Raw genomic sequence first — 15,326 nt, 5'->3', positions numbered from 1 at the left:
TCATGTTATCCTAGGTAGACTAGTTTCTTGTGGCTGCTGTGACAACTTAACACAAACTTGGTGGCATAAAACAATATACATTTATTCTCTTTAAGTTCTGGAAGTCAGAAATCCAAAATCAGTTTTACTGGACCAAAATCAAGGTGTCAGTAGGGCTATCATTCCTCTGGAAGCTCTAGGAGAGAATCAATTTCCTTGCCTTTTCGAGCTTCTAGAGCTACATTTCTTACATTCCTTTGTCCCTTCTTCCATCTTCAAAACCAGCAGCATAGCATCTTGCATCAGTAACCCACTGATTTCTATCTCTGTAGTCAGATCTCTCTGCCTCCTTCTCAAAAGGCGATTTATGATTAAATTTAGGGACCACCTGGATAATCCAGGATAATCTCCCCATCTCACAATCCTTAACTTCCTTGTATCCGCAAAGTTCCTTTTGCCATATAAAGTGACATTCACAAATTCCAGGGAGGTAGGACCTGGCTCTCTTTGGGGGCCAATATTCAGTTTACCATACTAGGTAACAAAAACATTCTTCTCATCTGAAGTATCCATTTTCTCAAATAATCCACCCCCTTTGGTCTACCAAGGTTGTTTCAAACAATATATTTTCCTCAAGTATGTTAGCTGCCAAACTTATAAATTATTACAGATGGAATCATTGTAGATCTGTACTATACAGCCTGCTGAGCTACACAAACAAGATCCCCTTTAGCTTTCTTTTTTTTTTTTTCTTTTCTTTCCGGTACGCAGGCCTCTCACTGTTGTGGCCTCTCCCGTTGCGGAGCACAGGCTCCGGACGCGCAGGCTCAGTGGCCATGGCTCACGGGCCCAGCCGCTCCACGGCATGTGGGATCTTCCCGGACCGGGGCACGAACCCGTGTCCCCTGCATGGGCAGGCGGACTCTCAATCACTGTGCCACCAGGGAAGCCCCCCTTTAGCTTTTTATCCCGGTTTGACATACAACATGGTCAAGGGAAGACTGTTTCAATGACTTCTCTAAAACCCCATTGAAAACTCAAAATGTCATCCATTATGTTGTTGAGTGTTCCTTATGGAAAAATTCATGATTTTTTTTTAAAAAGTTGTCTCCCTTAGATTTAAAACTCGAATTTATCTATCCTGATTAACTACAACTAGACATATAGGATTCATACTGATTTTTAAAAATTTGTCTTGACTTCCAGGAAGTACAGGCTAAATTTAGTAGATAATTAAAGTAACTATTCTAGCTAATACTATTGTTTAATTATATGTTCTTCACCCACCCCCTCAATAGCCATTTCTTCTCTTCCTTACTGTAATGCTTTAGATAATTTATCTTCCGGTCAACAAGCCTATTGCATGGGCCTTTTATTACAGTCTATCTCAAAATCCTTTTTGAAAGCAGCAGACATGAATAAAGCAAACAAACAAATTTGGAAGATATATAGACCCTATGAATTATGGCCCATCTGCATCTTTTTTGAGTGCCAAAGGTATAAATTCAGCGATAAATACATTTTGTTACTACAAAAGCATTTTAAAATTGTGTTTCTGTGCATTATATAGCTTATTAGAATAGATAAATTTAGATGTCAAGGATATGCTAACTAATGCCAATATAGTCTGTAGTTGTCTTGATTTCATTCAATATCTTCCAATTTTAATAATTTACAACTAGTATCAATGACACTAAGAAAACTTTAAATGGAAATGTATATGAGCTGGCTTTTGTTAATACCTTCTGCAATAAAGACACATAAACACAGTTTTGAAATCATAGGTATATTTTCTGAAAGGTTTCCACAGGATAAGGGCTTCATTTTGGAACTATTTTATACAGGTTTCTCCCCCTGCCACCTCCCACTCAGTTTATTAGAACTTAACATACTATCTGACATAAGTGATACATAAATGGAGTAAATAATTTGTGTGTATCAGAGGCCAAGCATATTGGCTATTGTGGAAGCTTTGAAACCCTGTCCTAGTAGAGAAAAAAAAATATAAATATAAGGGTCAAAAGTCATTGGCCTGCTTTCTCATTTATTCTCTTAATCTAGTTTCTGATGGTTACTCATCATGTAAGGATTTCTCATTACATTTCCAGAGTTATATCTCCAAGAAACCTAAATGATAACTAACTTAAAAATGCCAATATATTAAGCTTTAATTCAAATACAGCAAAATAAACATGTCTGAATGGGATTTAAGATTTAGAAAAACTTTGATTTATAAAAAGCAATTTAACTCAGAGAACTAAACATTAAATTGTAACTCAGAGACTCTTAGTTCAAATTTCATGTTCACTGACTCATCTGTCCTTTTGAGATAGCAATATTTTTAAAAATATATTTAACATTATAAGTGGTTAAACAGACCTAATTCTTTCTGTGATTTAAAAGTTATAGCTGTCTTTTAAAACTCTACTGATTCCCAATATTTTCGATTAATATATATTTTTTAATTTAAATATGAAATATTTTGAAAAGATAGAAATGGTACAGAATAATATAATACAGTACCTTTAAAACATTTTTACCCAAAGTTCAGAGTAAGAAAACCTATTTTATATCACATTTACATACATACATAAGTATACAAATAACTGAAGCAAACTATCCACAAAACACTGTTTAGATGTACTGCAGTTTACACTGATATTTCCAATTTTTTTTTACTTTATTCTTTTTAAAAATATAAGCCTCAATCTTTCAAAGTGATTTCAGACCCACAGTACGGGTATCATCCCACAGTTTGAAAACACTGATATACTATTTACATTTATGTATCCACCATTCATTCAGCTTTATAAGATCTTAACATTTTGCCATATTTACTTTAAATAAAAAGAAAATAAAACATTAGATAAATTCCAAGTTCCCCATGTACTCTTTCTTTAACCTTTTCCTACTTTCACCACAGAAGTAACTGTTATTTTAAATTCGATGTTTGTTTTCATGGATGTTTAACAGTTTTCACTTCCTATAGATGTGAAGAATATAGACCATAATTTTGCATATTTTAAAGTTTATATAAAGCTATTATGCTCACCTGTTCTTCTGAAATTTGTCTTTTTTTGGTTTATCATTATGTCTTTTTTAAAATTGAAGTATAGTTAATTTACAATATTTTATTAGTTTCATGTGAACAGCATAGTGATTGAGTGTTTTTGAAGATTATACTGCATTATAGTTTATTATAAGATAATGGCTATAATTCCCTGTGCTATAAATAATATCCCTATTTCTTATCTATTTTATACATAGTAGTTTGCATCTATTAATCCCATGTCCCTACTTTGTCCCTCCTTCCTTCCCTCTCCCTTTTGGTAACCACATGTTTGTTTTCTATATCTGAGTCTTTCTATTTTGCATATACCTTCATTTGTATTATTTTTTAGGTTCCACATATAAGTGATATCATACAGTACTTGCCTTTCTGTCTCTAACTTATTTCACTAAGCATAATATTGTCTAGGTCCAACCACATTGCTGCAAATGGCAGCATTTCTTTCTTTTTCTGGCTGTGTAGTATTCCATTGTAATTCTGTTCTGAGTAATTCCATTCCCTTGTTTATCATTATGTCTAGATACGTATCAAGTTTGATACCTGTAGCTCAAGTTCATCCATTTTAACTGCTCTATAATAGCCCATTGAATAAATATTACTCATTTTTTATTAATCTATTGTGATTGGTAATTTAGAGTTTCTTGTTATTGTGGCAATAATGAACAACACTGTAATGAACATTCACGTACCTGCATCTTTATGCTCAAGAATAAGTGTTTCCCTAGGGTCTGTAACTAGAAGTGGAGGCATGAAGCAATAAGACTTGCACGTGTTTGACATATATTTCCAAATTGTTCTTCAAAATAGTTGTTCTGATTTGTATATGCAGTAGTACTCTCTAAGAGTTTCTATTTCTCCATATCCTTGCCGTTTATAAGTATGATAAAAAAATAATGTGATTGAAATCTTGTGTAATCTTAATTTATATTTTATTGATCAGTAGTGAAGTTGAAAATTTTCATGATTTTTCGTCAAGTTCCCTCTTCTATACATTTTCCCCATTTTCCTAATGGGATATATTTTTTATGTATGTATGCTATGAGTATTTTTCCTCCTTTTTCTATCTTTTACAGTGAGGCCAGGTCTACACTATCAATATTATAGTAAAAATTAATTATTCAAATCAACAAAAGAAAGGTCTCAGACTTGCTGTTCATGCTTACAGTCAAAGTGTAGTAGTTTTTCTGGTTTGTTTTAGTTTTGGTACTTGGTTCCTCTGCAAGAAGGGCATTTAAAGTAGGGTTTGAGGCCTAAGTTGACCTGAGTTAAGCTCATAGTAATAGCTCTCCACTTGGGGTAATGTATAGCACAGACCTACATGTGTTCCTGTATTTCTCATTTTTCAAAACTTCAACAGTGGATCAAATATCTGGTTTGATATTTGATCCAAATACTTGATCCAACAGTGGATCAAATATCTGGTTTGGATAATTTACCTCGGACAATCCATTGTTTCCTTAGTGATTTATTCTTAATATCCTCTCATTCCAAATTATTGGGGAAGTCAGTTACAATGTGAATGAAGAAAGCATACATTTAACATATACTTACTATGTGCAGTATGTTGTAGTTGAGGGATGGGTAGATATGGATATTATGATATAATATCTTACTTCAACCAGAACATGGCTTCATTGGGGTCCTAATACCAATATACGTAAATGCAGGGACTGTATGCTAGATTGGATCTGGATCTCAGGCTTTAGTTCCAGTCTCATCCTTCATGGCCATGCCACCTTAGCATGCCACTTCCTCTGTGGCTTCTAAACACTTAGGTAACTCAAGACCATGTCTACTTTTTTTTTTTTAGAATGTAAAAAAATGACATGCCAAGTCAAGGTTACAAATTGTTTTTTAATCAAAAACATTTTAATGATTAATGTATAGACATTATTTAACATTGTGGGTATATGCAGATGAGCTAAAGCACACTCTGACAGCACACTATTGAATGTTATAGTTTCTGTAATGAAATATGTAAAGGCATTCGCAAGCTAGTACCTAGGAAGACATACACTTACAAATATATACATTCTAGATTTGATAAGGTAAATGTAAACAGATGCTGTGACTCCTTCCAAACAGAAAACCCACAAGACTAATTAAGAGAACCAGCTGGCTCCCTATAATATGAATGTGCAAAATTAAAGCATGATAAACTGATATTTACATAAATATCAAACCACCAATTCATTTATACATTGTCAACGACCTTCTCAGATGTGTCATGAGTGGTTCAATGAATGTTTTTTCCTCCAGTGGAGGAGGTATTCAGAGGCTAAATTCCAACACTTTAAAATGACACACACAACAGTCCTTATCTGTTAGATCACTGCCTCTAGGGTGTGAGACATGATTTTATGATAAGCGGTCTTGTTTTTAAACAAGTATTTCTAGACAAATCTTTAGATTCGAAGCAGGAAAAAAAATTACAGGTGCTATTAGATTTACATTAAACAAACCATCTCTATCCAGTTTCCCAGTTCTCTCATGCTACAGCTGTCTGTTTAATTTTACCTTAAATTTAAGGTCCTTTCCCCACCTTTATTCATTTTGGTAAGCTAGGCACATTTTCAAAAGAAGTTTGTGTCAAAGCAGATAGCAGTACAGAAATCAATCCAAATTTGGACCCTGGCAACCAGTTCCCCACTGCTCATCTATGGGACTCTGTCAAATGGTAAACATTTAATCATCTCTCTTGGAAAATATATATCTACTCTCACAAGTGGAAAGCAAAATGGGCTTTGTCTCCTGTATAAAAACACTTAGCACTTCTGAAATTTAAAACGGGCTACTCATCCTACACACTTCCTAAAATCTTGAAGACAAAGAATATATATTGGAAGTTTCATCAAGACTGCTTTAGAACCCCCCTCCCATTTTACATTATTAATAGTGGCACTCAATAAAAAAAAAGATCTATTAAAAAGTTAAACTGACTGTTCCACTAGACTTGAACCTGCCTGATTTAAAGCCAATATTACAAAACTGAAGGTGCCGATTTCACTTGTACAAGTCACTTGAAATTATGTGTCACACGATAGTTTCATAAATCATGGTCTTTGAGTTTTCTGAACGGAACTATTAGAAATGAATAGAAAGTTGAAACATACCCTAATTTAAACTAATAAGCTTTGGGCCCTGCTTTTTAAATTTTAAGGCATGTGTGTTTCTCTACTGTAACAACATTATACAAATTTACAATCACATGCATGATCTACAGTAAAAAAAAAGAAGTGTGGATTACAGTGTTATTAAATTGTGAATCACAATTCAGCACCTATCATGCTATAACTAATGAGGCAACAGCAGTGTTGTGTACTACAACACCTCGCCCTCCACGGTCTAGCGCAAGGGTCAGTGAGAGCCCAGAAATGTTAAAACTCTTATGCCTACTTGGATAATCTGTCTACATTTTCTAGGGGTTTGGAACTGATGGAAGAGGTCCTGCATGAGTCACACTATTGTAGGCCGACTAGTTACAGCACCTGTTAACTAGCATTGGGCACAATTCATATGTGCTTACAATCAGACGACGTGGTTCATAAGCTGTCAACCCTTGGGCCTCAGTCCTTATGCTGCTTCCTCGGCTTCACATTGTTTTCCAGGGAAGAAAAGCTGCTGGTGTGGCCGTTTATGGCCGTCACGTAGCCGTTCTGGTGGTCCTTCTGGTGTTCTCCCCTCGGGGAGGCCCCCTTCTTGTTGTAGGTCTGAATATAGAAGTTTGTGAAGAGGGCAACCAGAGAAATCACGTATCCAATCTGCAAATACAACCAACCAAGAGGGAAGGCGCACGGCTAGATGACCCCGCAGCCGGTCTGGATGATGGTCAGCACAAACTGAAGCAGCTGCCCCTGCGTGATGTACTTCTTCCGCCAGAGGTACAGCCTCATGGAAGGGACGGACGACAGACTGTAGTACGAGTACATGTGGACGTGGATGAAGCTGTTAAGTGTGGCACCAAAGTAAGAGGGGCCACAGGGGACCCAGTTCATCACGAACCACCAGATGTTGAGCATGGAGGCGCGGTGGTACACGTGCAGGACTGTGATCTGGTGGTGGTTCTTGCGCAAGATGAAGAAGGTGTCCGTGAACTCGATGAGCTTGGAGAAGTAGTACCACTAGAGCACGCGGGTGATCTTCATGTCTGCTTCTCCTCCACTGCGTGTGCCCTGACAGAAGAAGTTGTACTGGCCCTCCCATACTCCCGTCACTAACTCACAGAACATAGAGAGCGAGAGCAGTGTGCATTCAAGGTTATACACCACTAAAATCCCCCGGCAAGAGAACGGCTGCCTATTCTTCATATATTTTGGTCCCAGCCATACAATTAGCAACTATAGGATGGAGCAGAGCAAAGTAGGGATATAATTGTCCAGAAGAAACCATCCTTTTAGTCTGGGATCTCGGGGGCCGAGCAGTGCCTGGTAATAGGTACCAGGTGCTGCATCAGAGTGTTCCATTTTAAAACCTCTTAGGCCGAGGGCGGCTGCGGCTCCAAGAAGTGGCGAGGCGGCATTGGCGGCGGCATCCGGAGCCAGCCGAGCCAGGAGGAGGCGGGAGGGAGGCACCGGCCAGCAGGACCCGCCACCACAAATTGATATTCATAATGTACATATGTAACTTACTAGGTCCGTACCATAAAAATGACATCTATTGTGCTATTCAGAAGAATAATGGTGAGATTAATTTTTTTAAATAGCAATTCATTGTACCACGTGGTTGGTATGTACTTGTAATTTAACACAAATATAAAGAATATGAATATCTTTTTTTCAATTCTATCAGTAGCTCTTTGAGTGAGTATATAAATTCATTTGTAAATGATACCAAATCTAAATTTGAATTCTTCAATCTAAGCCATGGACCAAGGGGTATCTTGCCCCTCATCCTTCTCCAAATACCATGGAATTGCCTCTGACCTCACCTCAGTTGACTTGTTACTCTTAAGCTGTAAAATGATTTGTAAGATCCCATCCATATCTAACATCTCATGGTTTTAAAGACATTCTCTTCGTAGTTATTTGTGATGTTACAAACATAGGATAAATTTCTTTGGTGAAAACAGTCTTATTTGACCTTGATGTACCACTTGGCATTTTTGGAAATAGAGCAACTCTTCTGCTATGTTGTTTCAGAGAAAACAAATTCCCATATTATCCCAAACTCTTCAATATAAGGCTATCAGTATGTTTAATTCTTCATGAAGTTAAGGTTTTTTTGTGATGTGGTGCCAGGAAATAATTTTGTGATAAAACAAACACTTGGTTTAACCAACTAGAAAATACTGGCATCCTACAAACATGAATTCATTAGAGAGGAATTCTGAGCTGCAGCTTTCATAAACTAAAATAACTATGCTAGTTAATGTCCCAGAAGTTCTTAGTAAATATAAAGTACAAGAAACTGTCAGTGCTTCAAAAGCAGAGATAATATCTTATCCTTTCTATAACCTCAGTTATTAACTAGAACTTGCCACATAGTAGGAGACTGATAAGAACATTCATGGATTGGAGTGTTAAGTCATTAATTTTCAAACCTATATCCTTTAAATAACAAAGGATTGTCTTCTATTATTTCTCAAAAAGGTGGGTATGTAGCCCATAGGTTTCTTACCTTTGCTTTACATTCCTTTAGAGCTATGATAAACTAAAGCATTTTTTAGGAAAAGTGACTTCTAAAATATTTTTGTTAATGTTTCAAATGTGCAGTTATAGTCTGAAGATCATCAGGGCATAGATAAGTGCCTGTGGCATCCATTTTTTATAGTGGCAACCGTTGTGTATGTGTTTCAAGTGCTGCCTGCAGAATTTTTTCTTATATGAGAAATATAAGTAAATCAACATTATAAAGTCGATAGGATCTAAAAAATATGACAAAGTAGTGAATGTAATAAAAAAAGAAGCAGACTCACAGATATAGAGAACAAACTAGTGGTTGCCAGTGGGGAGAGGGAAGGAGGCAGGGGCAATATAGCGGTATGGGATTGAGAGATACAAGCTATTAGGTATAAAATAAGGTACAAGGATATATTGTACAGCACAGGGAATATAGCCAATATTTTATAATAACTAAAAATGGAGCATACCCTTTAAAATTGTGAATCACTATATTATACACCTGTAACTTATATAATATCGTACATCAAGTATACTTCAATTAAAAAAATAAAGTAAAATAAAAGCCACATGAGGCTAAAACGAAAACATATACCTATGCAGATACCAAGAAACAAGTGTGTAGGAGATTGGAATACTGTTTATGACTAGAAAAGCTTGACTATTTTTATTACTAGATACCTATATGCATGGCACATGCAATATGACATTTGATTATGAAACAGTTTTAGCATAGTTAAGGTGAATTAATTGATATTCATGAAATAACCATGATTGCTACAAGATGGCCATTTGGAAACGTGCCCTAAGAAAGGGATCTGCAGACTTTTTCTAAAGGGACCAGATAGTACATATTTTAGTCTTGTGAGATATACAGTTTTAGTCCCAACTACTCAGCTCTGCTTTTGCAGCACAAAAGCAGCCACAGATAATGCAAAAAAGAATAGGCATGGCTGTGTTCCAATAAAACTCTTTTTTTTTTTTTTTTTTTTTTTTTTACAAACACAGACATGGGCCATAGATTGCTGACCCCTGTCCTAAATAGCCATTGACCTCATTCAATTTTAAGAATTTGAAACTTTTAGCAAAAATGTTACAGTTCTTCATATAACTTGTAAGAACAGTAATTTTTTTTAAATAAATGAATGAATCTCAAAAAAGGAACCTAAGTTTCATGTTCATTATTTGAATGGAAACATGATTTTTTTCTTATATTTGATTATACATGTATTGAGCTAGACTTACTTGCTCTTACCACTAGACTAGCTGTTATTAAATATACTTAGATAGTAATTTTTTAGATTATTTTCCCTAGAATGTACTCGAATCTTGGACAAATGTCTCCTTATCATTGAACTTTAGGTTTCATGTCTGTAAAATAAAGGGTTAGTCATGATTTCTCTAAGGAATTGTCAAACTATACAATTCCATGTTTCTGTGGGTGTCATATCATTTGCCAGTAGGAACAATGTCCTTGTTTAGAGACTCCTTTTAAAATTCTTTTATTGAGAATGTCATTTCTCCAAGAGATCTTATTCTCTTTGAAAGTCACTTCTAGTTTCTGTATGAAAAAAATGTCTTTTAAAATCAATACCAGTGAAAGTTAATCAGGGATAGAATGATTACAGGATGCCTCGCTTATCATTGGAAAGCCAAGATAGTGATCTCTGTGATTATCCTCACATCTGATTTGAAAGGACAGAGGGGCAGCTTTTCTGGTCATCCCACTCTTACTTTGTGAAATGTCCCCACTATAATCCCTTTGTAAGATGGCTGCCTGCCTTTATTACCATATTCTAAAGAGATGAACCAGTATTGTGCCCAGGATATCCCCAGCCCTACTTCCATCTTAAATTTATCACAGATTCAACATAGTCATAAAGGGAATAATCAGAAAATCTTGTCACATCTCATCTCATTATATTATTGTGCATAAGGAAAAAATAGTTTTAAGGTATAGAGAAGAATGAATCGGGTCATGCGGCTGCTTTCCAAATGTTCAATTTCTGTCTCCATTGCCTCCATTATTTTTCTCCCTGAAATGCAGAAATTATTCATATTAAGATCAACTGTTCCCCCCCCCAAACCAAGTCTTCAATGCCTGCTTCTTTATTAACGCATAATAAAAGGTAACTGTAAGGATGTCGATGCAAGTGGTGGGCAAAGATCACCAGGTTTCTTCTTCATACAACCCTCTGCAGGGTTTTACCTTCCCAGCAATCCCATGTCTGTGGGAACTGGCTTTTCCTCCTCCCTCCTCCTTTTGAATGGTTACAGCGGAAGCAAACACATTTTTACAAAGTGACCCCACCTCATCTGTAGAGATATAGCCAGAGGTTGGCTCCTGACCCAGACTGAGCTAATCTGAGTCCATTCTCAGGATTTTAGAGTTAGAACTGGGAAATGATCATCCAGTGAAACTTTGAGCTCTTAAATGGAAATGTTGCAAACTCACAGGCTGTTGGCAGTAGATATTTTCTGACATGTGCTTTAGATATAGAACCAAAAAGTGATTCTACCGGGGGGTGTGGAGAGAGAGGGGGAGGAAAGGAATGAGACAAATATATAATGAGAGGCAGAGTTGAGATATGAAGAGCAAATTCTGGTTTCTCCACAGTTTTTGGATAAAGCTCCATTTCACATCATCACCCTGCCCTTGGGTTGTTTGAGATAGCCATATATGCGTTTAAGAAACTACCTTTTGCTAAAACTAGTTCAAACAGGTTTCCATAACTTAAAACCAAAAGAACTAATTGTGAAGTTTATTTTTTACTGTAAACATTCTATGAAATATAGACTATAAATATAATGCTTACAAAAATATTCTTTTAAAGGTGCTAAATTCCTGAACAGAATTAATTACCCACAAGACACTCCCCAGAGAAAGAGATCACAAAATGTGTGTGTGTATAATATATTTTTTCAAAAAATAAGTTTCGAGTGCCTTCTGTGAACCAGGCCACAGTGGTAGGTAGGCAACAATGAACAAATACAAAAGTATCTAGTCTATCGGGGGAGAGATATATTAACAAAATACTCACAAAAATTAGTAAATGATTAAAGACTATGGAAAATTCTATGGCGGAGAGGTAAGGGACAGGGAGCCAGGTAGAGGAAGCAACATATGTGAAGGCCCTGTAGCTAATTCAAGCAAAGAATTCCAGTGTTGCTAATCCAAAGGATTTTTTTCACAAAGCCATTTATTAATTAGGTCCTGAAAGCATCACTTCTGTTTTCTGATTACCATATTTAGCTCTCATGTAGGAAGAGCACTTTTCGTTTGTGTTCCAAATTTACTTCTCAAATAGTTTAAGACCCCTATTTCCTTACCATTATTCAAGAAAGACATGTAGTATACAATGTTATTTGCACCATCAATTTGTTCAGCAAACTTTCTTTGTAGTCAGATCAAAAAAAAAAAATCATCTCAGGTATATTCATGGTTTTACCATGGATCCGTGAGTGGATTAATGAAATCCTCATTAGAGAGCTGCAATTGTGGTAGTGTTCCAGCACATTATTCCAGGCCACCAGCTCCATCTCACTCAGGTAGGGTCCAAGAAAAGTATGTGAGCCCAGAGCCATGGGAATGTTCATCTCCATCAAAAATTAATAGGAAAAGACACTCTCTTTAGCAAGATTTACTTAGGAAAGCAGCATGCAGTGCTTTCTTGGGCTAGCATCCCTCTGTTCTTAAACCACAACCAATGCTACTGTAACATTTCGGTAGTAATCTAACAAATGGTGTCAAAGATATAAGAGAGAAAAATTATACTTTGTGATTTCTCTAGGTTTCTGAGCAATGCATGAACTCTTCAACTGTGTACACAAAGAACTGTGCATTTAGTTGCCATGGCACTGTTTTTCTGTTGTCTTTAGGAGGAATAAAATGGTACTTTAACAACTGTGACTCATCCCCCTAGGTATAATTGATAAAGCTACCTTTCCTAACTTTGAACCAGAATCCTTCAATGGGCAAAGACTTTTTGTTGCTTTTGTTGTTGTTAAAGAAAAGATACTTGTTCACAAACCTAGGCTTAACCCCGTTCTCGACAAATGATAGCTTTAAGCAAAGATCACAGTTTACTGAATCTAACTAATAATTCACATATAATAGATGGACAAAAAATCAAATGGCTGTCAGGGAAATAGCATTTTCCCAACATGTGTCCTCTTGAGTTACTATGTCTAAGCACTGACGAATGCTTGCTACTAATGACCCCAGGCATTAATAATAAGGCTCTAATCAAAGATCTGTTACATAACCTGCCCTTGATAAGAAATACTTAGTGTTCCTTAGCATATGGTCAGGGGAGAGTCCAGTGAGTATGGTATGTGAATTTAAAAATTCCTCACTATGCACCTTAGTGATGGAAAGTACGAGTGATTATAGGACAAACATGAGACTCCATGTGTATACTTATAGGTGTGACACCCTCGCATAATTATTAAGACTGTCCTCTGTGCTCTCATAATACTGTGCCCATGCTTCCATCATGACACCTTTCACTTTGCTTCATAATTTTCTTTCTACACCATTGAGTTACCAGCTTTTAGAAGTACAATAGGCCATTATTATTATTGCTGTTGTTATTATTATTCTTGATTACCAAGTGCCTCAGAAGGAAGGGCTCAATACATGCTCGCTGTATTATTCTCAAAGAATCTACTTTGAGAAAGCTGTGTTCATTATGTCTTAACATTCTGCAAGAGTTACAAACAGCTGAAGCAATTAAGTCTGAGAACCATGGATTACTGGATGTCCAAGATCAACTCTCTTCTAGGGAAATGCCCTGGGTTGAGGTTGGCCTAATAATAATAACTCTGGGGCTTCCCTGGTGGTACAGTGGTTGAGAATCCGCCTGCTAATGCAGGGGACACGGGTTCGAGCCCTGGTCTGGGAGGATCCCACATGCCACGGAGCAAGTAGGCCCGTGAGCCACAACTACTGAGCCTGCGCGTCTGGAGCCTGTGCTTCGCAACAAGAGAGGCCGTGATAGTGAGAGGCCCGCGTACCACGATGAAGAGTGGCCCCCGCTTGCCACAACTAGAGAAAGCCCTCACACAGAAACGAAGACCCAACACAGCAAAAATAAATAAATTAATAAATAATAATAATAATAACTCTGATTTCACCTTATCCAGAGAAGCTTAGGAGAAAACACCCCAGGATTTAGAATGCTCTTTTTAATTTTTTATTAAATTATTGATACCTTTGAGAAGATTCTAGAAGCTACACTTTTGGAAGTCCTTAGGAGCAAAGACAAGTTATTTCCTGGACCTGGCATATATTTCAGAATGAAACAAATGAAACATCCTAACAAACTGTCTTTTTTTTCCTTTTTTTTAAATTGAAGTATAGTTGATTTACAATATTGTATTAATTTCTGCTTTACAGCAAAGTGATTCAGTTATACATATATATACTTTTTTGTATTCTTTTCTATTATGGTTTATTAAAGGATACTGAATATAGCTCCCTGAGCTATATAGTAGGACCTTGTTGTTTATCCATTCTATATATAATAACTTACATCTGCTCACCCCAACCTCCCACTCCATCCCTCCCCCAACCCCCTCCCCCTTGGAAACCACAAGTCTGTTCTCTATGTCTATGAGTCTGTTCCTGTTTTGTAGATAGATTCATTTGTGTCATAGTTTAGATTCCACCTATAAGTGATATCATGTGGTATTTGTCTTTCTCTTTATGACTTACTTCACTTAGGATGATAATCTCTAGTTGCATCCATGTTGCTACAAATGGCATTATTTCACTCCTTTGTATGGCTGAGTAGTATTCCATTGTATATATGTATCACATCTTCTTTATCCATTCATCTGTCAATGTGCATTTAGGTTGTTTCCATGTCTTGGCTATTGTGAATAGTGCTACTATGAACATAGGGATGCATGTATCTTTTTGAAGTATAGTTTTGTCTGGATATAGGCCCAGGAATGGGATGGCTGGGTCATATGGTAGTTCTATGTTTAGTTTTCTGAGGAACCTCCATACTGTTTTCCATAGTGGCTGTACCAACTTACATTCCAACCAACAGTGTAGGAGGGACTCTTACATCCTCTCCAGCATTTGTTATTTGTTGAGTATTTAATGATGGCCATTCTGACCAGTGTGAAATGGAACCTCATTGTAGTTTTGATTTGCATTTCTCTAATAATTAGCGACGTTGGGCATCTTTTCATGTGCCCATTGGCCGTTTGTATTTCTTCTGTGGAAAAATGTCTATTTAGGTCTTCTGCCTATTTTTTTTTTAATTTTTTAAAAATTTATTTCATTTATTTATTTTTGGCTGTGTTGGGTCTTCATTGCTGTGTGCGGGCCCCCTCTAGTTGCAGTGAGTGGGGGCCACTCGTTGTTGCGGTGTGCAGGCTTCTCATTGCGGTGGCCTCTCTTGTTGCAGAGCATGGGCTCTAGGTGCGTGGGCTTCAGTAGATGTGGCTTGCAGGCTCAGTAGTTGTGGCTCACAGGCTTAGTTGCTCCACGGCATGTGGGATCTCCCCAGACCAGGGCTGAAACCCGTGTCCCCTGCATTGGCGGGTGGATTCCTAATCACTGAGCCACCAGGGAAGCCCCCTTCTGCCTAATTTTCAATTGGGTTGTTTGTTTTTGGTTCTTGAGTTGTATGAGCTGTTTGTATACT

At 36.8% G+C, this 15,326-nt stretch overlaps 1 protein-coding gene and 1 pseudogene across 1 annotated transcript in view; one reads left to right on the top strand and one right to left on the bottom strand.

The window, feature by feature from the left end:
• The window catches only part of IL1RAPL1 (interleukin 1 receptor accessory protein like 1), a 651,340-nt gene that overhangs the window by 312,891 nt on the left and 323,123 nt on the right, over positions 1 to 15,326 (top strand). The gene's annotated exons all lie outside the window — the stretch shown is intronic.
• On the bottom strand, positions 6,604 to 7,632 carry LOC111170775 (very long chain fatty acid elongase 5 pseudogene; annotated as a pseudogene).

Source organism: Delphinapterus leucas, chromosome X, assembly GCF_059928025.1.
Source record: "Delphinapterus leucas isolate spDelLeu-1000000601 "Yukka" chromosome X, BTC_Dleu_Yukka2, whole genome shotgun sequence".
In the NCBI taxonomy this organism is placed as follows: domain Eukaryota; kingdom Metazoa; phylum Chordata; class Mammalia; order Artiodactyla; family Monodontidae; genus Delphinapterus; species Delphinapterus leucas.
This window is presented reverse-complemented; position numbering and strand designations above follow the sequence as displayed.